This window comes from Oryctolagus cuniculus, chromosome X (genome assembly GCF_051225735.1).
Source record: "Oryctolagus cuniculus isolate XC-2025 breed Fujian yellow rabbit chromosome X, ASM5122573v1, whole genome shotgun sequence".
Lineage (NCBI taxonomy): Eukaryota > Metazoa > Chordata > Mammalia > Lagomorpha > Leporidae > Oryctolagus > Oryctolagus cuniculus.
The window spans coordinates 46,618,025-46,642,920 of NC_142888.1; the positions used below are offsets into that span (position 1 = coordinate 46,618,025).

A 24,896-nucleotide genomic window follows, 5' to 3' on the forward strand; every position below is an offset into this window, starting at 1 on the left:
ACGGTTCGAAACCCGGCTGCTCCACTTTCCTGTCCAATTCTCTGCTATGGCCTGGGAAAGCAGTAGAAGATGACCCAAGTCCTTAGACCTCTGCACCCATGTGGGAGACCCAGAAGAAGCTCCTGGCTCCTGGCTTCGGATTGGCACAGCTCTGGCCGTTGCGGCCCTCTGGGGAGTGAACCATCGGATGGAAGACCTCTCTCTCTCTCTCTCTCTCTGCCTCTCCTCTCTCTGTGTTACTTTGACTTTAAAATAAATAAATAAATCTTTAAAATATCAAATCTTTTTTTAAAGATTTATTTATTTTACTTGAAAGTCAGAGTTACACACACACACACACACACACACACAGAGAGAGAGAGAGAGAGAGAGAGAGAGAGAGAGAGAGAGAAAGAGGTCTTCCATTCCACTGGTTCACTCCCCCAAATGGCTGCAATTGCTGGAGCTGAACTGATCTGAAGCCAGGAGCCAGGAGCTTCTTCTGGGTCTCCCATGCGGGTGCAGGGGCCCAAGGATTTGGGCCACTTTCTACTGCTTTCCCAGGCCATAGCAGAGAGCTGGATCGGAAGTGGAGCAACCAGGACTCGAACCTGCGCCCATATTGGGATGCCAGCACTGCAGGCAGCGCCTCTATCTGCCACGCCACAGCGCCGGCCCCATAAACATTAAATCTTATAGATAGTTCTGCCATCTCCTAAACATTGTTCTTCTCCCCTCCCCCCACCTTGCTCTACTCCATTCTACTCTATCCCCTAGATACAAAGAAATAGTAAAGAAGCTGTGATACTATTGAGCCTAAGGGGCCAACTGATGGCCAAAGGAAGGCTTGACTGTTCCATTTGCTCACTGTTGATAAGTCACTGTCTTTCTCTGGGCCTCAGTTTTATCATCTGTCAAATAATAATAATGCCTTTCCTGCTCTCATAGGGTCACTGAAAACGGTTGCAAAAGAATTTATGACAAATGAAAGTCTGCAGAATATGTGAAGCATAATAAAGACAGCATGGACATGCATTAACTGATTCAGTAATGTTTACTATAACTAGGCATGCTTCTTTCCTTTTTTCTTTCTTTCTTTGAAAGTCAGAGTTAAAGAGATAGGGAGAAATAGAGAGAGAAATAGAGAGACTGAGATCTTCCATTCACTGGCCCACTTCTCTGATGGCCACAATAGCCTGGGGCTGGGCCAGACTGAAGCCAGGAGCCAGGAGTTTCTTCTGGGTTTCCCATGCGGGTGCAGGGGCCTACGCACTTAAGCCATCTTCTACTGCTTTTCCCAAGGCCATTAGCAGGGAACTGGATTGATAGTTGAGCAGCCAGGACAGGAACTGGTGCCTATATGGGATGCCAGCATTGCAGGCTGCAGCTTTACCTGCTATGCCACTACCCTGGCCCCTAACTAGGTACACTTCTAAACTCTTTATACCCAATGTTATTTAATCTTCACAACATGAGGGAAATATGATTACTCTATTAAGTGTATGGAAGTTGCTGAGACTCAGAGAGATGAAGTCACTTCCCCAAATTGAAGGGCTAGTAAGTGGGAGAGTTGGGTTTAAAGTAAAAAAAAAAAAAAAAAAAAAAAAAAAAAAAAAAAAAAAACTACACTAAAGGGTTTCTGCTCTTAACCAGACCAGTTTGCTATACCGCCTTTTGGCTGTTGTGAGTATATTACATATGCCTTCCTACCTGCTAAAGTCCAGCTGAAATCCCATCCCTCTCAGAAAGGGTTGTCTAATTACTCCTGCCATTTGTTTTTTTTTTTTTTTAGTATGTACATTTTTTTAAACTTTTATTTAATGAATATAAATTTCCAAAGTACAGCTTATGGATGCAATGGCTTCCCCCCCCATAACTTCCCTCCCACCCGCAACCCTCCCCTTTCCCTCTCCCTCCCCCCTTCCATTCCCATCAAGATTCATTTTCAATTCTCTTTATATACAGAAGATCAGTTTAGCATATATTAAGTAAAGATTTCAACAGTTTGCACCCCCATAGAAACACAAAGTGAAATATACTGTTTGAGTACTAGTTATAGCATTAAATCACAATGTACAGCACATTAAGGACAGAGTTAAAACACCCTACCCTGAATTTCCATTTCTGCTGTATAACTAATTTGATGTTTAACTCTATTGCTTTATCACTCTTAATGTGCTATTAATTAGGTTTTTCAGGGGGTTAAACACATTTCCTCATATGTATTGTAAGTACACAAGGAGTGAACATCACATCTTATACTTCACTATTCTCCATAGTTTTGAGGGCAAGGTAGAATCACAAGGCTTATACATGGAAAGAATCTGAAAGATAGTTTAACTGGGTACTCACTTTAAATTGTATTCTAACTATAGGAAATTTTTAAAAAAGCAATGAGGACAGTATAATCATCTTTCATCCTCCTAAAAATGTGCATTTTTGACATAGCTCACAAGTTGTTCATTCATTCGTAAATTCCATTGGCCAACAGTTTTGTGATACTAGGTGCTACAATAAGCAATTACTCACATGATAGTTGGCTCAAGACAAAGTTCCTGTCCTAGCTCATAATTAAGTAGGGCAAGGTGGCCATATATGTCTCATGTATATGTGAGACAAAGTGTTTAAGGAGATATGTAAGTATCTAAGTAAATACTTGTAGATAGAGCAAGCAGGAGAATACTAGAAAGGGAAATAAATTGTAATAGGAGCAAGGGTTTATAAAACAGTCATGAAAGTCTTCCTGGATGAGATGAGCCTGGAGCTGATTCCTGGCCATTGAATGTAGGCTTAGAGAAAGCAGTATAAGCTGTTTGACATGAAAGTGTGAAATCACTGAGAGCCTTATATGTCATGCTAAAGAATGTGGATGGTTTGTTCTATAAGTATTAAGGAGCTAATAGAGGATCATTCTAGAAATAGTTCACAGAATGGACTAAAGGGAAATAAGACTTCAGGAGACAAGGGGGGGTCAATTAAAAGAGCACTTCAATGAAGGGAGAACAAATTATAAGGATATAGATGAAGGTGTAACTAAGACATCAGCCAGACAGATGGGGAGGAGGACACAAACAAGACAGATACTATCAATAGCAAAATTAAGGCTTAGTTACTAGTTGGAATATAGAACATCAACAAAAGGAAAGGCTCTAAGATGATACATATACAGGTCTATGCTATAGCTTGGGTGACAAAAATCATTCAGTAAGGCTAAGAACACACAATGAAAAACAATCTTGGAGGGAACAATTAGTTGTACAAGTTTAGGCACAGTGAGCTTGTTTCCTGAAGGTATGATGGTAGCTATTTTCAGTAGGCAATTAACTATGTGGAAATGGCTTAGGGGAAAAATACTGGGTGTGAATTTAGAATTATTATTTTTAACATTTTTGAGTACTTATGTACCCATCATTTTACAAGCATTATCTAACTTAATACTCAGAAAGTTTTATTATTTATTTAGAAAGCACATTATTCCCCCCTTTTACTAGTGAGGAAACCAAGGCTTAGAAGAGGTTAAATAACTCACCCAGTGTGTAAGTGGCAGAGTTAGGATTTAAACTTAGGTCAGTCCTGCTTTAGTGTCTGCATGCTTGACCACTACTGTAAATATAAATAAAGTATTGGTGGTTCATGGGGTTGTCCAACATACATGTGAAAACTGAGAAAAGAAGAGGGTCAATACATGAAACCTATCTAGGTATAATAATCTAATAGGTATGTGAAGAAGAGAAACCTATAGAGGGAATTAAGAAGGAGTGATTTGGGGCTGGCACCGTGGCGTAGTGGGTAAAGCCGCTGCCTGCAGTACCGGAATCCCGTATGGGCGCTGGTTTGAGTCCCGGCTGCTCCACTTCTGATCCAGCTCTCTGCTATAGCCTGGGAAAACAGTAGAAGATGGCCCAAGTGCTTGGGGCCCTGCACCCATGTGGGAGACATGGAAGAAACTCCTGGGTCCTGGCTCTTAGTTCCTGGCTTCAGATCAGCGCAGCTCCAGCTGTTGCGGCCAGTTGGGGAGTGAACCAGCGACTGAAGACCTCTCTCTTTCTCTCTCTCTCTCTGCCTCTCCTTCTCTCTCTGTGAAACTCTGACTTTCAAATAAATAAATAAATCTTTAAAAAAAAAGATATGGAATACCTTTTGCAGGGAATCAGGAAGAAGGCTGACCAGGGACACATTACAAAGAATGCCACATACATCATAGAAGGCTCAGCTAAAGAAGGGACACTTGGATTTGCAGGAGACCTAATGTGTCTTGCTGTATGGTAGTTTTATTTTCATTCAACAGCTTTTCTACAGGAGACCACATCAAGAGGGTTTGCCAACTTTGTTCAACCTTAAGCTCCTAAAGATTATGACACAAACAATTGCAAACAATCACAATTCCATCTCCGAGGGACTGTTTGGAATACATGAAATAATACTTAGTACATGAAACAATCCCAGAGTTTAAGAGTCTATTTTCAATCTCATTTTACAGATCTAGAAGGTGAAATGCAGAGTCTATCCACACTGCTAGCAAAGTAAGGAGATAGGATTCAAATATGTGTACTTTGAATGAGTCCTTGCTTAGAACCACAGCAGTATAACTATAGGGCAGTGGTTATCCACCTAGGCTGGAGTGGACATGGAACAGAATCTCTGGGAAGAACATAGAGTTAAAACATTCCTCCCTCGCTCCTGGCCCCTGCCCCACTACTGGTTGAGAATCACATATCAAGGTACGTGTGAGGAAAGTATGAAGGGACTTTGGCATTGAAGTTGTGATTAACATGATGCATTGTGGTGTCCAGGCTGTGTAAGTGAAAGAAATGGAGACATGTGAGTGATAGACTATGGAGAAAACCTGAATAATCAGAGTAGAGATGTCTAAGAGAAAGAAAATGGATTGAGTAGGACTAAAGGAGAAATACAGAAAAATATAAAAATGTGGTCTTAATAAGATAAATCTAAGATTCTGTAAATGATCCAATTCCATGAGATGAAAGCTCCTAGGTATACCATTGAAAATGGAATTAAAAGATAAGTTTATTTTGTGTAAAATTTTTGAAATCTATGCATAGATTTTTATAGATATTTCCCTAGTAACTTTTTAAAAAATATTTATTTATTTATTTATTTGATAGGCAGAACTACAGAGAAGCAGAGGCAGAGAGAGAGAAAGGTCTTCTATCCACTGGTTTACTCTCCAGGTAGCCACAATGGCTGGAGCTGGGCCAATCCAAAGCTGGGAGCCAGGAGCTTCTTCTGGGTCTCCCATGCAGGTGCAGGGGCCCAAGGACTTGGGCCATATTCCACTGCTTTCCCAGGTCATAGCAGAAAGCTGGATCAGAAGTGTAGTAGCCGGGACTCGAACCTGACCCACTCATATGGGATTCTGGCACTATAGGTGGCAGCTTTACCCACTAAGCCACAGTGTCGGCCCTTCCATAAACTTTTAAAAGAACCCTTATACTGAGCTATGCGATGCCACCTTTAGCCTGAACTTGAATAACTATATTTTTATACTCAGATGAAGAACTTTACATGTATAATCATTATTAAATTTTATTAATTAGTTCAGCCTGTGGAGATTTATTATTAAACTTACTTGCTGTCCCTTTCAGCTTTTTTTTTTTTTTTGATAGGCAGAGTGGACAGTGAGAGAGAGAGAGACAGAGAGAAAGGTATTCCTTTTTGCCGTTGGTTCACCCTCCAATGGCTGCCGTGGCCGGCACGCTGCGGCCGGCACACCGCACTGATCCGATGGCAGGAGCCAGGTACTTCTCCTGGTCTCCCATGGGGTGCAGGGCCCAAGCACTTGGGCCATCCTCCACTGCACTCCCTGGCCACAGCAGAGAGCTGGCCTGGAAGAGGGGCAACTGGGACAGAATCCGGGGCCCCAACTGGGACTAGAACCCAGTGTGCCGGCGCCGCAAGGCGGAGGATTAGCCTAGTGAGCCGCGGCGCCAGCTCCCTTTCAGCTTAATAACATGCCCACAATGGACAGACACACCTTCCAAATCCGTGTCCAAGTAGCAGTTAAAAATACAGTAAAATAATTTAATAATATAGTTCCCAGTACCCTCCATATAAAGAGCCCCATAATAGATGATACTGAAATTCAAAAGAAACGTTCAGTTCACTAATGAACTAATAGGGTAAGCTGCATTCTGGGAGAAGTACAAAGAGATGAGGTGTTTCAATTTATTGAATGCCTGCTATGCACTAGGCGGTTAACTGGTCAGGTTCCCTATAATAAATCATTTGACTTGTCACAATAACTACATGTGACATAGTATGCCTAGTTTGAAGATATGGAAATTAATATTCACAGGAGACCAAATAAGTTAATTAAAGTTACAAAGGGGGGGACCAACATTTAGTCTAATGTTTAAGAATCTGGGTAAGATACCCATGTCCCATATTGAATGCCTAGGTTAGAGTCTTTGTTCTGGTTCCTGACTTCAGCTTTCTGCTAATGCAGATCCTGGGAGGCAACAGTAATGGCTCAAGTAATTGAATTCCTGCCACTCATAAAAGAGCCTTGGATTAAATCCTGGGCTCTTGGCTTAGGCCAAGCCCATTCCTGACCACTGTGGGAATTTAAGCAGTGACTCAGTGGATTGGGGAGATCTTGCTCTCATGTGCTCTCTCTCTCTCTCTCTCTCTCTCTCTCTCTCTCATACATACACACACACACACACATCTCTATCTCTGTCACTTAAATAAATTAAAAAAAACCTGAAAATTAAATCACAGAGGGACCGAAGGCAGAACAGGATTTTGAAACATGTTCTTTTTAGCTCTTAAGTTCATCCTCTCTCTGTTATAACACTAGGGAGAAAATAAAAACAGGGCACTTGAAAAGCTCATAGACTAGTTGGAAAGATAATTCTTCCCTAATTGCAATGTAAAAATATAATTGTCATGGAAAGATCAACATATAAATTACCTCTGACCCAAAGGAAGTGCCACCCATCTTTGCTGAGCTAGGAGTCAGGTATAAGACTACTTGAAAAAATTTGTGGAAATGGAATCAAAAGATAAATTTTTGGTTCAAAAAATTGTTTTGAAATGTGTGCATATAAAGGGTCTTCAAAAATTCATGGAAAAGGCATATTCTGAAAAACCTATGTATGCGTAAATTTCAAAAATGTTTTGCACCAAAAAAATTTAGCCTTTAATTCCATTTTCCACAAATTTCTAAAAGTAGCATCCTATCACAATTAGAACACTGTGGAGTCAGATATCACTGGATGACTCATCCATCCTTCTATCTGAGCATTACATGTATGTTAATTTCCTGCTACGCATTAGGGACAATACATTGATTAAATGACTGCCTTTAAGGAGTTTAGAGTCTGGTGGAGGAGAAAAGGAGTAAACAATCAACGAATTAAGATATTTTAAAAAATGATAATTACCGTGAATAAAAAATAGATCAGGGTCAGGAGAAAAAAGAGTGATGGCAGTGTGTGTACTTGCAGGCTATTTTTGATATAAAGTGGTCAGAGAGAGCCTCCAAATGATATTTGGGTAGAGATTTAGATGATATGAAGGAGTCAGCCATGAGGATAAACCTGGGAATATGAAGTTTCTAGCGGAGGGGAGAGCAAGGGTAAAGACCCTGAGGTGGGAACAAGTTTGATCTGCTTGGAGAACAGCAAGAAAGCCACGGTGCCTAAGAGAAGGTGAAGGAGGCAAACAGCTGTACTAGAAGAAATCTGTGATGCAAACAAGAGGTAATTTCTTTCTCATCTATAAAACATGGATGATAATATTATTTATAGGGCTAGGGTAAGGAATAAATGACATAATGTGTGCTAAGACCTTGCTACAAATCTGGTACACAGTACGTGCTCAGAAACTGATACATGCCATCATTGTTATTATTATCAGGTTGATCATCCTTAGTTTTGCTACACAAGTGGCAAAGCCTGAATTAGATGCATGAGTCAGAAGAGGAGACTCTTGGTGGAGGAGTCATAAAAAAGAACATTAGCAGAGATGAGGCAGCCAGAAGTAGGAAGCACAATCCTCTCCTCTACTGGCAGAGAGACTAGAATGACATCACATAGAGTGACAGATATTTAGCATGGGGGTGAAGACTGCTTCCTTGGCAACAGGGCTGAAAAGCAGTAAGTCATGATGGTACACAGAGGAAGGGCACTAGTCTCAGAGTCAGGAAGCTTTGTCCTCTCATCTTTAAAACTGGGACTATAACAGCCTCATAAAGTTGAGAAGATTCATGAAAGTACCTACATACAACAGAGCTCGCATGTAGAGGGGCAGAAGGTATTATTGTCCTCTTCCTGCTTCTTCCCATTCTCAGGATGGAAAACAAAGCCCAGTTGTATATTGTTACGAACTAAGGTACATGAATGGCCTTCTTGCGCTAGAGAACTCTGATGTCCCTGGCATATGTACCCCTAGAGATGCAAGTCACAATTGCTAGGTGACACTCATGATGATTCAGGCATCCTCTGTTCTCACCCTCCTTTGTTTGTTAAATTCATGGCCCTCTGCTCTAATGCTAGCCACTGGCTCTGACCTCAGCAGACAGAATTCTTCCATCCTGTCTCCTGCATTTGGGGCCTTGACTTGTCTACATTTGGGTTTTGTATGCATCTCTGGGCCCTTGTGGCATCTTCTTGTTCAGGGAGATAATGAGGATTTTCTGGCCCTGAAGAATCTACTCTCTCACTTTTCCTTCCATGACGAGGCAAGGAAGAGAGGGAGTAGAATGCAGGCATCTGACCATCTAGGGTCCCTGTCATTAGCACAGGACTACTTTGTTAGACGGATTCAAGGACAGTGACTCAATTCTAAGCCTCTGTACTCCCCCCACTGTTTTTTTTAATTTGGGAAAGAGGGGGGTAAAAGAAGAGGTTTCTTTTTGTCTGAAGGCAGAGTTGATCTACACTACAGGGCAAAGGTCAGCTTAAATGTGGAGAAATAGTAGGTGGAGCTAGTATCAAAGTCAGGACAGCAGAGCCAGAAGTAATGCTGCAAGAGACAGGTCATTTTAACCATTTTATGGAACTAAGTGAGGCATAAATAATAAATAAAGCATTTTGAATTAGAGGATTCAGTTTCTAACTTCTGGCCAGACTCCCTCACTGCTCTCCAGTCAGAATTAGTCTGATCTTGGCTTAAAACCACTGGAAAAAGAAATTAACATATGAGTGACTGGAACTTATGTATGTATCATGACAGGAACCAGAATAACAAGAAGAATTCACCAGTCACATAATTCTTGGAAGGAATTATGGTTTGTGGTTTTACAGTTGTATGAAAACAGTAATTAGTGGACGTTGGATTTTGACAGATTCCCAGTACATCATACAACACTACAGAAATGTACAGTCCTTTGAATTTGAATAAGGAAAATGTTTTCCATAAACTCACTTTCTTTATTTTCCTGTGCCTTTCTTAGGCTGTTTTGTTTATATATGGGCTTGATGCATATAACTGAGGCTTGCTAAGTTATTTGACAATGTTTATAAGTAATGTTCACTTTGATACGGAACTTTCAGCAGTATGAGGGCAAAGGGTCTGTCATATGTCATCTTGTGTAGAGAACCAGGACTGGAAGCTCAGGAAATGATAGAACAAACTTTTTCCTTAGAAAAGAGGGCAACTGATGTTGTTGAGGTCAAATTTAAAATTCCAGTAAAAAGTGAGACCTGGCTAGAAATGAACAGGTTTTGGGAATTAAGTATAACCTAAGTTGTCTAGCAACTTCTAAAAAGCAACTATTCCTGATTACCTACCAGCTGACACTTGGGACAACTCAAAATGCTGTCACCTCGCTCTTTCACTGCTCCTGCCAGAAAATGTCTAGGGTTCTCTGTAGAGAATAGTCACTTTCCCAGATCTGAGAAAAGATTTTGTTACGGGGTGGGCATTGTGGCACAGCAGATTAAGCTGCCAGTTGCAGTGCTGGCATCCCATATCAGAGCACTAATTAGAGACCTGGCTGTTCTGCTTCCCATCTGGTTCCCTGCTAATGTTGCCTGGGATGGCAGCAGACGATGGTTCAAATACCTGGACCTTGATTGCCCACATGGAAGACCCATATGGAGTTCCTGGCTCTTGGCTTTAGCTTGGCCAAGCCATGGCCATTGCAGCCTTTTTGGGGGAGTGAAAACAGTGGATGGAAGAGCTTCCCCAGACCATCACTCTTTCAAAATAAATTAAAAGATGAATCTTTACATAAAAGATTGTGTGACAGGCATGCCACTTTATGGCCGGCACCATGGCTGGCTGGCGCCACGGCTCACTAGGCTAATCCTCCACCTGTGGCGCCGGTACCCCGGGTTCTAGTCCCGGTTGGGGCGCCGGATTCTGTCCCGGTTGCTCCTCTTCCAGTCCAGCTCTCTGCTGTGGCCTGGGAGGGCAGTGGAGGATGGCCCAAGTGCTTGGGCCCTGCACTTGCATTGAAGACCAGGAGGAAGCACCTGGCTCCTGGCTTTGGGTTGGCGCAGCACGCTGGCCGGCCGCAATGCACTGGCAGCGGTGGCCACTTGGGGGGTGAATCAATGGAAAAGGAAGATCTTTCTGTCTCTCTTTCTCTCACTGTCTAACTCTGCTTGTTAAAACAAAACCAAAAAAAAAAAAAAAACAACAACAAAAAAAGACAGGCATGCCACTTTGTTACAAGGCAATGGTGTTGGCACTTATTTATTCGAAGGCAATTTTGCAGTATATAATCAAAACTGTTAGAGAAACATTCATGGACTTTGATCCAGCAGTCCCCATCTTAAGAATTAATCCTAAGGAACCATAAAAAAGGTAAGAGGGTGAGAGGAAACTTTTTGAGGTAATGAATATGTTTCTGGCATTGATTGTGGTGATGGTTCCACAGTTATATACTTATTGCCAAAATTGCCAAGTTATAAGCATTAAAAATGTATAGCTTTTTGTATGTCAATAATACCTAAATAAAGCAGTTTAAAGAAAAGTATAGAAATACCTTGTGCATAATTTTTTTTCGTTACAGTTGTGAGGCTTATAATAGTAACAGATTATGGACAACCTCAATGTGCAGTAGTAAACAGTTTAAATAAATCACAGGTGATAAAGTTATAGAACCTTACAAAACAAAGTTGAACTATGTTTCTGACACCAAGTTATTTAAAAATCACACATCTGTACATATACTATGAATTCAGCTATGTAAACACATTTATCTACGGAAAATAGATTACAATGAAACAGACCTAAACATTAGCAGTGATTATCATTGTGTAACAAGAATATAATTTTCACTTCTTTCTTTCTTTTTTATATTTTTCAAGTTTTATACAGGCAGCATATAGCGATGTTTAAATTAGGAAAAAAGTTTGCCTGAGTTTTTATAAAAACAAAGTGATGTGATGTGATCCTCAGAGGCTTTCTTTTTTAAATCCGGTTGTATTGGAACGAAAAAAGGGCATTCATAGGAAAGGGAACCTGAAGTGGAACTGTTTAGCAGCTCTTCAATTTCATTAATAGAGAACTGAGCCCCCCCTAGAGGCACCTACAGTGACCGGAAAGCACTGGGATAAGTTGTGTATGTACTACTTCAGCTTCTCCCTACTAATGGAGAAGGCTGAAGCTTGTTCCTAGGAAGTTCGAGGAAGACATAATTCAACTCGTGGGCTAATCATTATAGCCAATCATACATTCATGTATGATTATAGCCAATCATACATACAAATTCGAGGGTCCCTGGGTAATTCAAATGAAACTCGGGTGGCTAACATGACATTAGATGGCCTGATGGGGAGGAGAAATTTAAGCAGCATGAGAGATTGTGTTTCTCTCACACCCCCAAAACCTGACTGAATATCCGTACCCTAAAGAGACTACTCAGTCTCTTGGTCTCTAAATATCATCCTCAAGTTTGTATGTATCCAGTTCTAGTAAATAGTGGTCACATCAGTCTATTTTGAGATCTGCTTGCTTATCACGTAGCACCTGAAGACATTTGGCTAGAAAAAGGATCTCTACTGTTAAGTTTCTTAGAGACAACTCCACTGACCCCTCTACTGTTTCTCTGTGATTCACCTATAATCATTTTCCTGCTTTCTGTCGCTCCCCCTCTTCATGGAGGAACGACACTAAACCCTGCCTAGGCTTCATATCCGAGTCATGGCACCATTATGTCGCTCCCCCTCTTCGTGGAGGAACGACACAGGACCCTGCGCTGTTCTTTCGTCTGCTCGGCCCTCCCCGGGTTTGCTGCTGGTTCTTCCCGGGTTGGCTACCGTCCCTTCCACCTCCGTGGAAGGGCGGTTCCCCCTGCCACATTCCCCACTTCCGCGGGGGAGCGGCACACTGCCGGCCGGCTCTCTCGGGGGCTGCACAGGTGTTCCCCTTAGATGTTCCTCCGTGCATGCCGTCTCTCTCCTCCTTTATAGTCCTCCTCCGCCAATCCTAACTTGGCTGCCCACACGCCAAGTACACTGCTCTCCAATCAGGAGCAAGTCCTACAGTTTATTAGTTGAACTGGAGGCAGCTGTGCGGAAGCTGTTTACTTCTCTCCCAGCGCCATATTGTGGGAGAGCAGATGCATAGAATAAGTCTTAATTCCAGTAACTCAGTCCAGTCTGGATTGCTCCCCACAGATCCCCCTTTCTTTTTATTTTTGGCGTTGATACGCGCCTGTCTTCGGTGTCCCGCGGCACACACTCTGCTCTACTTGCTAGAGTTACCACAGGTTTTTACAAGTCCTATCAATCAGGCAAACCGAATCCGGGTCCTCTCTTCGCCATGTTGTGAGGAGGTTTTTAGGCGCATCAGCGTGCCTGTGTTCGGTGCCCCGCAGCGCATGCTCTGCTCTGCCTGCAGGGGCTTACAAGCCCTAACAATCAGGCAAACCGAATCCAAGCCTTCTCATTGTTGTATTGTGGGGAGGCCTTTCTGATGTTAATTCGTGCCTGTCTTCGGTGACCTGCGGCGCATAAGCTGCTAGCCGCTGCAGGTGCTCATCGCCTCACTTAATCGGGCAGACCGAATCCAAGCCTTCTAATTGCCATGTTGAGGGGAGGCCTTTCTATTTCTCTATTTCTCTATCTCCGGGCATTCCTATTTCTCCCATTTTACTTATGTCTGCCAACATTCCCATTTCTCTCATTTTACTTCTAAACTTTTGTTTCTCTTATCCCTGCGGCTTCCCGGCGCCTCGCCCTGCCGGCAGGCTCCGCCCCAAGGCTATTTCTCGGCGGCTTTCCGGCTGAGCCGCTTCAGCCCTCATCTCTCTCATCTGCAGGGCTTCCCGGCTTTGCGCGGCTTGGCTTCGCGCGCTCCGCGGTCTCCACGCCCTTCGCGTCTGCACCACGGCCTCGCGCCAGCCCCGTTCCCTATCTACTTGTGCCCCGCACGCTCTCTCTGCGCACAGCAGCCTCCGCGAGTCACACAGCGTAGCTTATGTGTCCGCCACTAGCATTCAATCTAAGTTCCCCGGGCTAGCCTGGCGAATTCAACCCAGCATACGTCTCCGCCCCACGATTTGGCTTCCCGTCCTTTGCTCCCCGGGCTAATCAGACGGATCCCAATCTGGCTTACGTTTCAGCTTCTGGTTTCAACTTTTCGCCCCCCATTCCCGGGCTAACTTGAGAATCCCAAAGTGGCTTTCATTTCAGCCTTGGCCTGCCCCCCGCGGCTTCAATTTCCCTAACACTTTTCTCTACCCGGTATGTTTCCCCAAACTTTCCTCCAACGATATTCCTCCCTCATTTCTCCTGGCCTCTCCCCACAGTCCGCGTCCGAGTCTGTTTGTTCTAGCTTTCACTTTTCGCTTTCGACCTTAGAGATTTCTCCCAGCTTCCCCCTGTAGTCCGTATCTGAGTCTATGCCTAGGCTTTCAATAGCTTCTTCCGGCACCCTTTTCGTCCGGCTTTTCCCTAGGCTGTTTGCTAGTCTCTCTCTCCGGTAATTTCCCAGTTCTTCCCGTTTCTTCCCTCCTAAGTTTGCTATCCGTCCTAGGTTTCCTAATCCGAGTCACGGCACCATTATGTCGCTCCCCCTCTTCGTGGAGGAACGACACTAAACCCTGCCTAGGCTTCATATCCGAGTCACGGCACCATTATGTCGCTCCCCCTCTTCGTGGAGGAACGACACAGGACCCTGCGCTGTTCTTTCGTCTGCTCGGCCCTCCCCGGGTTTGCTGCTGGTTCTTCCCGGGTTGGCTACCGACCCTTCCACCTCCGTGGAAGGGCGGTTCCCCCTGCCACATTCCCCACTTCCGCGGGGGAGCGTCACACCGCCGGCCGGCTCTCTCGGGGGCTGCACAGGTGTTCCCCTTAGATGTTCCTCCGTGCATGCCGTCTCTCTCCTCCTTTATAGTCCTCCTCCGCCAATCCTAACTCGGCTGCCCACACGCCAAGTACGCTGCTCTCCAATCAGGAGCAAGTCCTACAGTTTATTAGTTGAACTGGAGGCAGCTGTGCGGAAGCTGTTTACTTCTCTCCCAGCGCCATATTGTGGGAGAGCAGATGCATAGAATAAGTCTTAATTCCAGTAACTCAGTCCAGTCCGGATTGCTCCCCACACTTTCCAAACAGAATACACTGTTTCTCAGCCTCCCCACCACCATTGACACCGGACTACTATTATTAGCTACCTGCTACCTGAAAAGTTACCAGCTAGATCCTAAGGAAGATATGCAAGCTACCTTTGAGAAGTCTAAAGAACAGTATAGATATATATTAGGGGAAGAGAGCATCCCAGTAGGAGGCTCTGTCAGGCTTTCCACTTAACAAGAATAGGTCATCTGCTTTGCTGAATGTGGGAGATCCCATGCTAAGAAATATGTAAAGTTACAGAGCCTTTGACACTCCAGCTCCAAATATCTATGTTCACATAGAGCCAGCCCAGCTCTCAACATTTCCTGCTTTGCCTGACACAGCGAGGTCTTACCCTTTACTCCTATAGTACCATGCTTCGCCCCCTCAACACAAAATGGGGCAATGGAGTTCAAAGTATACTCCTTTGTCATTCTTCTTGGCCTCTGATTCTTGGCTTGTGTATCTCAGCTCTGACATGAGATTCTGGCTTTCTTCGGCTTTACATATCTCTAGGATTCTGAAATTCCTACAACATTTGTGACTCTGCCTATACCTTCACATTTTGTTTTCAATTTTATATATTTTTATTTAAATGAGTAATATGCATCAAAGCTTTATTTAACAATTCAAACATTTTTTATAAATCTTCCTTGACCACCATCTTCAATCCCAGTTCCCTCTCCAGAAATAACTACTGTTATACTTAACAAACATATTCAAATCTAATGACAAGCATCCTTCCAGATCTTTCCCTATGCATATATATACATATATGCATTTTTGGAAATTTGGAAGCCTGTAGGGTTCTATTTATATAATTGTATATAAATTACATCATTCTGAACACAATGCTTTTCGACTATTTAAAACTGAGGCCACTGTTGTGATGAAGCAGGTTGTGTTGTACCTGCAATGCAGCATCCCATATGAGCAGCAGTTCGAGTCCAGGCTCCACTTCCAATTCAGCTCCCTGCTGATGTACCTGGGAAGGCAGTGGAGGATGGTCCAAGTGTTTGGATCTCTGCACCCATATGGGAGACCTGAATGGTGTTCCAGTGTCCTGGATTTGGCCTGGCCCAGCCCAGGCAATGGAAAATCCCTCTCTCTCTCTCTGCTCCTCTCCTCTCTGTAACTCTGACTTTCAAATAAATTAAACAATCTTAAAAACAGAAACTACAATGTCTTATATATCTTTCCATACTACACATTAGTTTTATACTTTGTATATGAGCCAGAGTATGAATATACCAGTTCATTTAACCATTTTCCTATATATGGGCATTTAGATTTTAATCAATTTTCCATTATTACAAATAGTATAATAGTAAAAGAACATCCATATGCACATTTTAATGTACATATATTTGACTAATTTTCCAGAGCTGATACTAAGAATCAAAATTGTGTCAAAAAGAACATTATTTAAAATGTTAAGACACTGCCAAAATGTTTCCCCAAATGAGACTATAACAATTTATACTCCCACAGTAGTATCTATCAAAGTATTATCCAAGATTCTCTCTATACAAGCTATCCCAAATTTAATTTTTCCCCTATCTCATGACTAATAATTGGAATCAGGGCAGATATTGTGGAACAGTGAGTTGAGTCATCACTTGGAGTCCTGGCACCTCTGCTTTGAACCCAGCTTCTAGCTAATGCATTTGGGGAAGTGGCAGATAATGAATGACTCAAGTGCCTGAGCCCGTGTTACCTACATCAGAGATGTGGAGGGAGTTGTGGGCTCCTGGCTTTGGCCTGGTCCAGCCCTGACTGTTGCAGGCATTTGGGGAATGAACCAGTGTATGAAAGATGTCTCCTCTCTCTCTCTCTCTCTCTCATATAGATGAAAATAAACATTTAAAAAAATAAAACTTGCTATCTTCTTTTAGCCTTCATTACCCTTAATATTAGTGAGGTTGGATATATTTTCTTTTGTGTGAATTATCTATTCATTTCATTTGTCTTTTTTACTGTTAGCTTATAATCTTATTGATTGATTGATACATATAGTCATCTGCTACATAGTGATGTTTTGATCAACACTGCACCACATACATGATTGTGGTTCGGTAAGATTATATCATCTAGCAAAGTGTAGACTTTGTGTAAGTACACTCTAAGATGTTTGCACAGTGACAAAATCTCCTAACAATGCATTTCTCAGAGCATATCCCCATCCATCAAGAGATGCACGACTGCATATACATATATGTATATACTCATTTTAATACAAAATACTTAAAAATTACTGGAAAGTAGGATTAAAAGATAAGTTTATTTTGGTTCAAAGAATTTTGAGATCCTTGCATATGATGAATATAAAAAAGTTCATGAAAAATGTGCATTATGAAAAAAGTGTGTGCGTGTGGGGGGGGGGCTGGTGCTATGGTATAGCGGGTAAAGCTGCTGCCTGCAGTGCCAGCATCCCTTATGGGCGCCGGTTTGAGTCTTGGTTGCTCCTCCACTGAACAAGCTCTGTTCTATGGCCTGGGAAAGCAGTAGAAGATGGCCCAAGTCCTCCGGCCCCTGCACCCACATGGGAGACCTGGAAGAAGCTCCTGGCTCCTGGCTTCGGATCAGCACAGCTGCAGCTATTGTAGCCAATTGAGGAGTGAACCAATGGATGAAAAACCTCTCTCTCTCCCTCTCTCTGCCTCTCATCTCTGTGTAACTCTGACCTACAAGTAAAATAAATAAATCTTCAAAAAAAAAGAAAAAGAAAAAAGTGTGAATGGATTTCAAATGCTTTTTCACCAAAATAACATTTTAATTGTATTTTCCATGAACTTTTTAAAATACCCTTATAAACACACATAGATATATGTATATTCTGAACATTAATTTACCTGTTATGTATGTTGAAGATATTTAGTCTGTAGTTTGTCACTTTCCATTAATATTTATTTATGCTGTCTTTTAATACACATAACCTTAAATATTTATATAATCAATTTTTCAATCAATCTTTTCTTCCATGGTTTTTTGCATTTGTGCCTCAGGAAAATCTTTCAGGGCCAGTGTTGTGGCACAGTGGGTTAAGCTGCTACCTGAGATGCTGTCATCCCATATGAGCACTGGTTCAAGGTCTGGCTGCTCCACTCCTGATCCAGCTCCTTGCTCATGTGCCTGGGAAAGCAGCAGGAGATGGCCCAAGTGATTCAGCTCCTGCCATGTGGGAGACCTGGATGGAGTTCAGGGTTCCTGGCTTCATTCTGACCCAGCCCTGGCTGTTGCAATCTGGAGAGTGAACCAGCAGATGGAAGATCAGTCTCTCTCTCTCTCTCTCTCTCTTTCTGTCTCCCTCCATCTCTGTAACTCTGCCTATCAGTTAAATAAATAAGCACTGAAAAGAGAATCTTTCATACTACAAGTTTATAAATGCATTCTAATATGTAGTTTTTCAATGTTGATATAAGTTTTGATAATTATATTTGGTATCCAAGGACAATTGTTTTCATATTATTAGCCAGTTGTCTTAATACCATTTTTATTTCAAAATTTTTATCATTATTCCTTTTTATTTGAGACAGAGAGTGGGGGCTCCCATCTGCTCATTCATTAATCAAATGTTCACAACAACCACGACTGGGCCAGGCAGGAGTTGGGAGCCAGAAACACTACCCAGGTCTCCTATATGGGTGGAAGGACTCCACTACTGGTGTCATCACCTGTTGCTTCTCAGAGTCTGTAATAGCAAGAAATTGGAGTCAGGAGCTGGAGTCAAGAATTGAACCCAGGAACACTGATGTGGGACACATGTGTCTTTTTTTTCCCCCCATTTCATTTGAAAGCATCGAGAGACAAACACAGAGATAAGCCATCCACTTGTTCACCCCCTAAATACCCATAACAGCCAGGGATAGGCCAGACTGAAGCCAGGAGCCTGAAACTCAATCCAGGCTTCCCATGTGGGTAGCAGGGACATAAGTACTTGAGACCAACTCCTGATCCCTGCCAGGTGCACGTTAGCATGAAGCTGTAATCACTAGAGCCAATACTTGAACACAGGCAGTACAGTTTGGAACGCACATATCCCAAGTCCCAAGCAGCATTTTAACCTCTGCACCAAATGCCCACATCTCAATCCCAATTTTTAAATAAGCCAATCTTTCTTCATTCATTTGGACTATTAGCTTATACTAAATTATCATGTACACTTCAGTTTATTTTTGAACTTTCTTTTAAAAAATGTTTTATTTATTTGAAAATCAGTTACAGAGGAGGATATCTCTCTGTATATAGAAACTATATAGGTATATATATTTATATCTATATCTATCTATCTATATATATATATAGAGAGAGAGAGAGAGGGAGGGAGAGAGAGAGAGAGATCATTCATTCAGTGGTTCACTCCCCAACTGGCTACAATGTCCAAGGCTGGGCCAGGCTGAAGCCAGGAGCCTGGAGCTCTAACTGGGTCTCCCACATGGATGGCAGGAGCCTAAGTATTTGCATCATCTTCTGCTGCTTTCCCAGGCACATTAGCAGGGAGTTTGATCAGAAGTGGAGGAGCCAGGACTCTAACCAATGCTCATATGGGATGCTGATATATCAGGCAGCTTAACATACTGCACTACAACACTGGCCCCAAACTCCTTTCTGTTCCCCAATACCATTTAAAAAGTTTTCCTTTTATACCTGAGGTTATGTGTACTACTTTTAAAATTTTTGTTCATTTGAGACACACACACACACACACACACACACAGAGTTAAATAGAGAAAGAGCTCCCAATTGCTGATTCACTTCCCAAATGCTTGCAGCAGTGAGGACCAAAGCCAGGAACCAGGAACTCAATTCATGTCTCCTACACTGGTGGAAACCCAATCACTTAAGCCATCACCGCTGTCTCCATGCATCTGCATTGGTAGGAAGCTGAAGTCAGGAACCAGAGGTAGGTATCAAACCCAGGCACTCTGACAAGGGACACAGACATCTTCACTGGCATTTTAATTGCTGTGCCAAACATCTGCTCCTACGTCTAGTCTACTATTTTCTACCTAATGCTGATTATTTGTGTCTTTTCTTTTTATTTCTTGAACATACTTGTCAATGTCTTGTCTATTTTATTGATGTGATAAAAATTATCTGTCTTAGACTATTTTCTGTTGCTATAACAGAAGACCACAGATTGGATAATTTATCAGAAACAGAAATTTATTTCTCACAGTTCTGGAAGATGGGAAGTCTAAGATCAAGGGGCTGATATCAGACAATGGTCTGGCATCTGGTATGGGCCTTCTTGCTGCATCATCCCATGGTGAAAAGAAGAAGGGAGGGGGAGGGGGAAGGGAGGAAGGGAGAGCTGGAGAAAGAGAAGAGGGACAGGAACATGGCACATGGACATATGTAATAGGGGATTGAACTGATTCTTTTACATTTTTGTTTTTGGTTTTGGTTTTTTGCTTATTTTTTTTCAAAGCTTTTATTTAATGAATGCAAATTTCATAGGTACAACTTCAGGAATATAGTGATTCTTCCACCTATGCTCACCCACCCACTCCCACTCCCACTCCCGTCCCACCTCCTACTCCCTCTCCTATCTCATTCTTCATTAAGATTCATTTTAATTATATACAGAAGACTCCCTCTATACTAAGTAAAGATTCAACAGTTTGCACCCCTCCATACACACACACACTCTGTATAAAGTACAGTTTGAGAACAAGTTTTGCAGTTAATTCTCAAAGTACAACTCACTAAGGACAGTGGTCCTACATGGGGAGTAAGTGCACAGTGACTTCTGTTTTAATTTAACAATTAAAACTCTTATTTATGATGTCAGTGATCACCTAAGGCTCTTACCATGAGCTGCCAAGGCTATGGAAGCATTTTGTGACCACAAACTCTGTCATGGACTGATCCTTTTATAAGGAATCCACTCCTGTGGTAGCAGCACTAAACCATCCATGAGGGCAGAGACTTTTCCTGGTTTACTCACTTCTTAAAATAATCCCAACTTTTAATACTAATACCATGCCAATTAAATTTTTTTTTTAAAGATTTATTTATTTATTTGAAAGTCAGAGTCACACAGAGAGAGGAAAGGCAGTCAGAGAGAGAGAGAGAGAGAGCGCTTCCATCCGATGGTTCACTCCCCAGTTGGCCGCAATGGCCAGAGCTTGGCCAATCTGAAGCCAGGAGCCAGGAGTTTCTTCCAGGTCTCCCATGTGGGTGCAGGGGCCCAAGGACCCAGGCCATCTTCTTATTGCTTTCCCAGGCCATAGCAGCGAGCCGGATCGGAAGCCAGGTCTTGAATAGGCGACCATATGGGTTGCCGGTTCTTCAGGCCAGGGCATTAACCCGCTAAGCCACAGCGCCAGCCCCGCCAATTAAATTCTAATATGAGTTTGGGAATAGACAAACATTCAAACCAGTTATTGGGTTTATTGATAAATTCCATAGTTTATGTGTATTTTATATTACTTTCTACCAAATTTAGTAAATCCTTCTTTTTACTCTTTTCTCTTTCAATTTTCAAAATTCCTTGTTATAAAGGGTAAAAGTGTTTAATACTAACCTTTCCCCAAAGGTAGCAGGCTTTAAAAAAATCCATAACACTTTTAGCAGTATTAATAGGACTGTAGTTATTGGTAGGATATATCCAAATCTCGAAGAGTCAGTTATTATCCAGCATTATATGTAGCTCCTCAAAGATCAGGAGGTGGTTCAAGAGTTCCAATGACAAAGATTATTTAGCAAAGAATCATTGTCTGGACTATTCCCAATGCAGCTAATATCAGAACTGGTGGAGTCTATCAGCCCACAAATCTCTTGTACTATAGGTTCTACACTGGAAAACTATGTAGTTAAGAGAAAAGGAAAAAAAAAATTTCAAGGAGCTGCAGGTCATGGAGGCAATAGATACATCGTGAAGTCACTACATCCTCTCTATGGAGGATCCTCTTCTTCATCCAGTTAATGAGTTGTTTCCTTCTACTCTCAAGTAGAGTAAAGCTATAAGATCCCTGAGGGGAAGGGTGATTGGTCTGTCTTGATTGTCACTTGTATCTAGTATCTTTTCTTCTACACAATAGATTTTCAATACTTATCTACTTAATGAATGATGTTTTCTAAACAAGTGAGATACTTGTTGACATTGATAAATCACAGGAAACTGATGAAGGAAAATTATTGGACTATATGTTCCCTATACAACCTAATACGGAGACTGATGTTGTGGTGTCATGGATAAAGCCACCTCTTGTAATGATGGCATCCCATATGGGCACTGATTCATGTCCTGGCCACTCCACTTCCAACCCTTGGAAAAAGCAGTGGAAGATGGCCCAAGTGTTTGGGGGCCCTGAAACCCCCATGGGAAACTCATCTGATGCTCCTGGCTGCTGGCTTCAGCATGGCTCACTCTTAGCCATTGTGGACATCTGGGGGAGTGAGCCAGCAGAGAGAAGATCCTTTCTCTCTCTCTCCCTCTCTCCCTCCCTCTCTCTCTCTCTTTCTCTCTCTTTCAAATAAATAAATCTTAAAAAAAAAAAAATAACCTAGTACTGTGTTTTGCACATCACAGAACCTTGATGTGTTTTTTGATTAAATGAATGAGTGAATTAATGATAACATGTTCAGAACTATAACCCAAGCTTCCCAATTCCCACTTAAATGAAAATGCTTTAGAAAATTCATATTCTTTCTCTCTTTTCCTCTTCCTATACACAGCGTAATAATATCCTCTGGAATCATTTTGGATGCAATGTTCCATGGAATGTAAATTGAGGAAACAGCATATGCTATTTAATTTGGACACTAACGCTCTATATAAACACAATTACATTTGGAGTGCAATAGAAATGGCAATGAAAAATAAACACACACTGAAAGGGAAATGCAGCCTTCTCATGACTCTGCCTCTTCAATTGAGATCCAGAGCATTTGTTGGCTAGGGATGCTTGAATGGGGGTAGATTCAGGATAAACAAGGGAAAGTAGTACTTTGCCATGCAGGATGTAAATTCATGTTCTTGTTTCCCCCCAGTAAGCTGGGCAGGCAGTTTATATGGTTAATTTTAGATGTCAACCTGACTAGATAAGGAATACCTAGAAACCTGATAAAGCATTGTGGTTTGTTGTTGTTGTTGTTGTTGTTGTTGTTATATCTTTGAAGATACTCTCAGAGATTAGTGGGTGAGTCTGAGAGTACTGAGCAGGAAAGATACACCTTCAATGTGGGCAGGCACCATCCAATCAGCTGGGAGCCTGGAGAGAACAAAAATAGAGACAAGGTGAATGTGTCTATCAGGTTCCTGAGCTAGGATACACTCTCGTTTTTTAAAGATTTATTTATTTTTGAAAGTCAGAGTTACACAGAAAGAGAAGGAGAGGCAGAGAGAGAGAGAGAGAGGTCTTCCATCCGATGGTTCACTCCCCAGAGGGCCGCAAAGGCCAGAGCTGTGCTGATCTGAAGCCAGGAGCCAGGAACTTCTTCTGGGTCTCCCACGCGGGTGCAGGGGCCCAAGGACTTGGGCCATCTTTTACTGCTTTCCCAGACCACAGCAGAGAGCTGGATTGGAAGAGGAGCAGCCAGGACTTGAACTGGCACCCATATGGGATGCCGGCACTGCAGGCGGCGGCCTTACCCGCTACGCCACAGCGCGGGCCCCTAGGATACACTCTTGCTCTCCTGTCCTTGGACTCCAGAATAACAGGCTCCTCAGCCTTTGGACTTCCAATTTTTTTTTCTTTTTTTCTTTTTTTCTTCTTTTTTTTTTTTTTTTTTTTTTTTTGACAGGCAGGAGCAACTGGGATAGAATCCGGTGCCCCAACCAGGACTAGAACCCAGGGTGCTGATGCTGCAGGCGGAGGATTAGCCTAGTGAGCCGTGGCACCGGCCTGGACTTCCAATCTTAAATCAGCCACCTCACAGCTTTTCAGGCCTTCACCTCAGACTAACTTACACCATTAACTGAGGCTTTGAACTTGGATTTAGCCACGCTGTTGGCATACCAGGGTTTACCGATTACATATGATCTGCCATGGGACATTTTAGTCTTCATAGCTCTTTAAGGCGATTCCTCTAATGAATTTCTTCTCATTTATATATATCTGTATGTGTATCTATCTATAAAGATATGTATGTTCTGTGTCTCTGGAGAAAACCTTTCTAATATAGGCAATGACTATGAATTAATAAGGAAAATCGGGATAAACTCTAGGATGATAGTGGTTTACTAGGCCCTTAGAGGAGTGTTTTGGGGAATAGAAAAGCATTGGATGGGAGGGCAGTTTCTGTCTCTAGTGGGACAGTGAAGATATCATGAGGGTAATGATAGAAGTCCTCCCTGAGAGTGGCTTGCTATACACAGTTTACCTCATTTCACTTGAATATATTCAAATTTTCTAATAATTTCCTTCAAGGCTCATTATATTTGTGCCTTAAAAATATTGTTTTCTTGGGGGCCAGAGCTGTGACATAGTAGGTTAAGCCTCCGCGCGCAGTGCCAGTAACCCATATGGACGACGGTTCTAGTCTTGGATGCTCTTCTTTCGATCCAGCTCTCTGCTGTGGCCTGTGAAAGCAGTAGAAGATGGCCCAAGTGCTTGGGCCCCTGTGCCTGCATGGGAGACCCAGAAGACGCTCCTGGCTCCTGGCTTTAGATCGGCCCATCTCCAGCCATTGCAGCCATTTGGGGAGTGAACCAGCAGATGGAAGACCTCTCTCTCTCTGTCTCTCCCTCTCTCTGTTTGTACCTCTGCCTCTCAAATAAATAAATAAAACTTTTTTAAAAAGAGGAATCTTTAAAAAATTTGTTTTCTCATTGGTTTACTGACTATGGGCTGGGCACAGCATGTGGCACTGTTGAAGGATGAAGATGCAAAAGGCATGACCAGTACGTACATTTACACAGTTTACTTGGGGTGACAGACATGTCAGCAAATGTAATTACAATACAATGTGTTTGATATAATCATAGAAATATACACAAAACACAAGAATTGTAGAGGAAGAAAAAAACACTCTTGTAAGGTGTTAGAAAAATTTTCAGCAAGGAGGTGTTGGCTTGAACAAGAACAAACAGGCATTTACTTGGCAAACCAGGGGAGGGCGAGACATTAGAGTGAGAAAAAAAATACAGTCATAGGCATCAAGATAAAGCAGCGTGGTTTCTTCAGAGAATTGCAAGTGGCAAGAGATGATGTCAAGAGATTGGCCATGGGTTAAGTGTCCTGGAGATTGCTTTGGATTGGGTTTTTGTCTCCTTCGATAATCACTTTGAGATTTACTTGTTATTGTGACAGCATTAAAAGCGGGGCCTTTGCACATGAAAAAATGTTCAAGATCACTAGCCATCAGGGAAATGCAAATCAAAACCACAATGAGGTTCCACCTCACCCCGGTTAGAATGGCTCACATTCAGAAATCTAC

General features: G+C 42.4%; 1 long non-coding RNA gene across 3 annotated transcripts in view; it reads right to left on the reverse strand.

Annotated features, from left to right (window-relative positions):
* Positions 1-22,312: 22,312 nt before the first annotated feature.
* The window catches only part of LOC149119627 (uncharacterized), a 105,727-nt gene continuing 103,143 nt past the window's right edge, over positions 22,313-24,896 (reverse strand). Inside the window, exon 6 of one of the 3 annotated variants that reach the window (XR_016227695.1) lies at positions 22,313-22,729. This is a non-coding gene — a long non-coding RNA (uncharacterized LOC149119627). The remainder of the gene's footprint in view (positions 22,730-24,896) is intronic. The other 2 variants (XR_016227699.1, XR_016227693.1) reach the window with 2 other exon arrangements.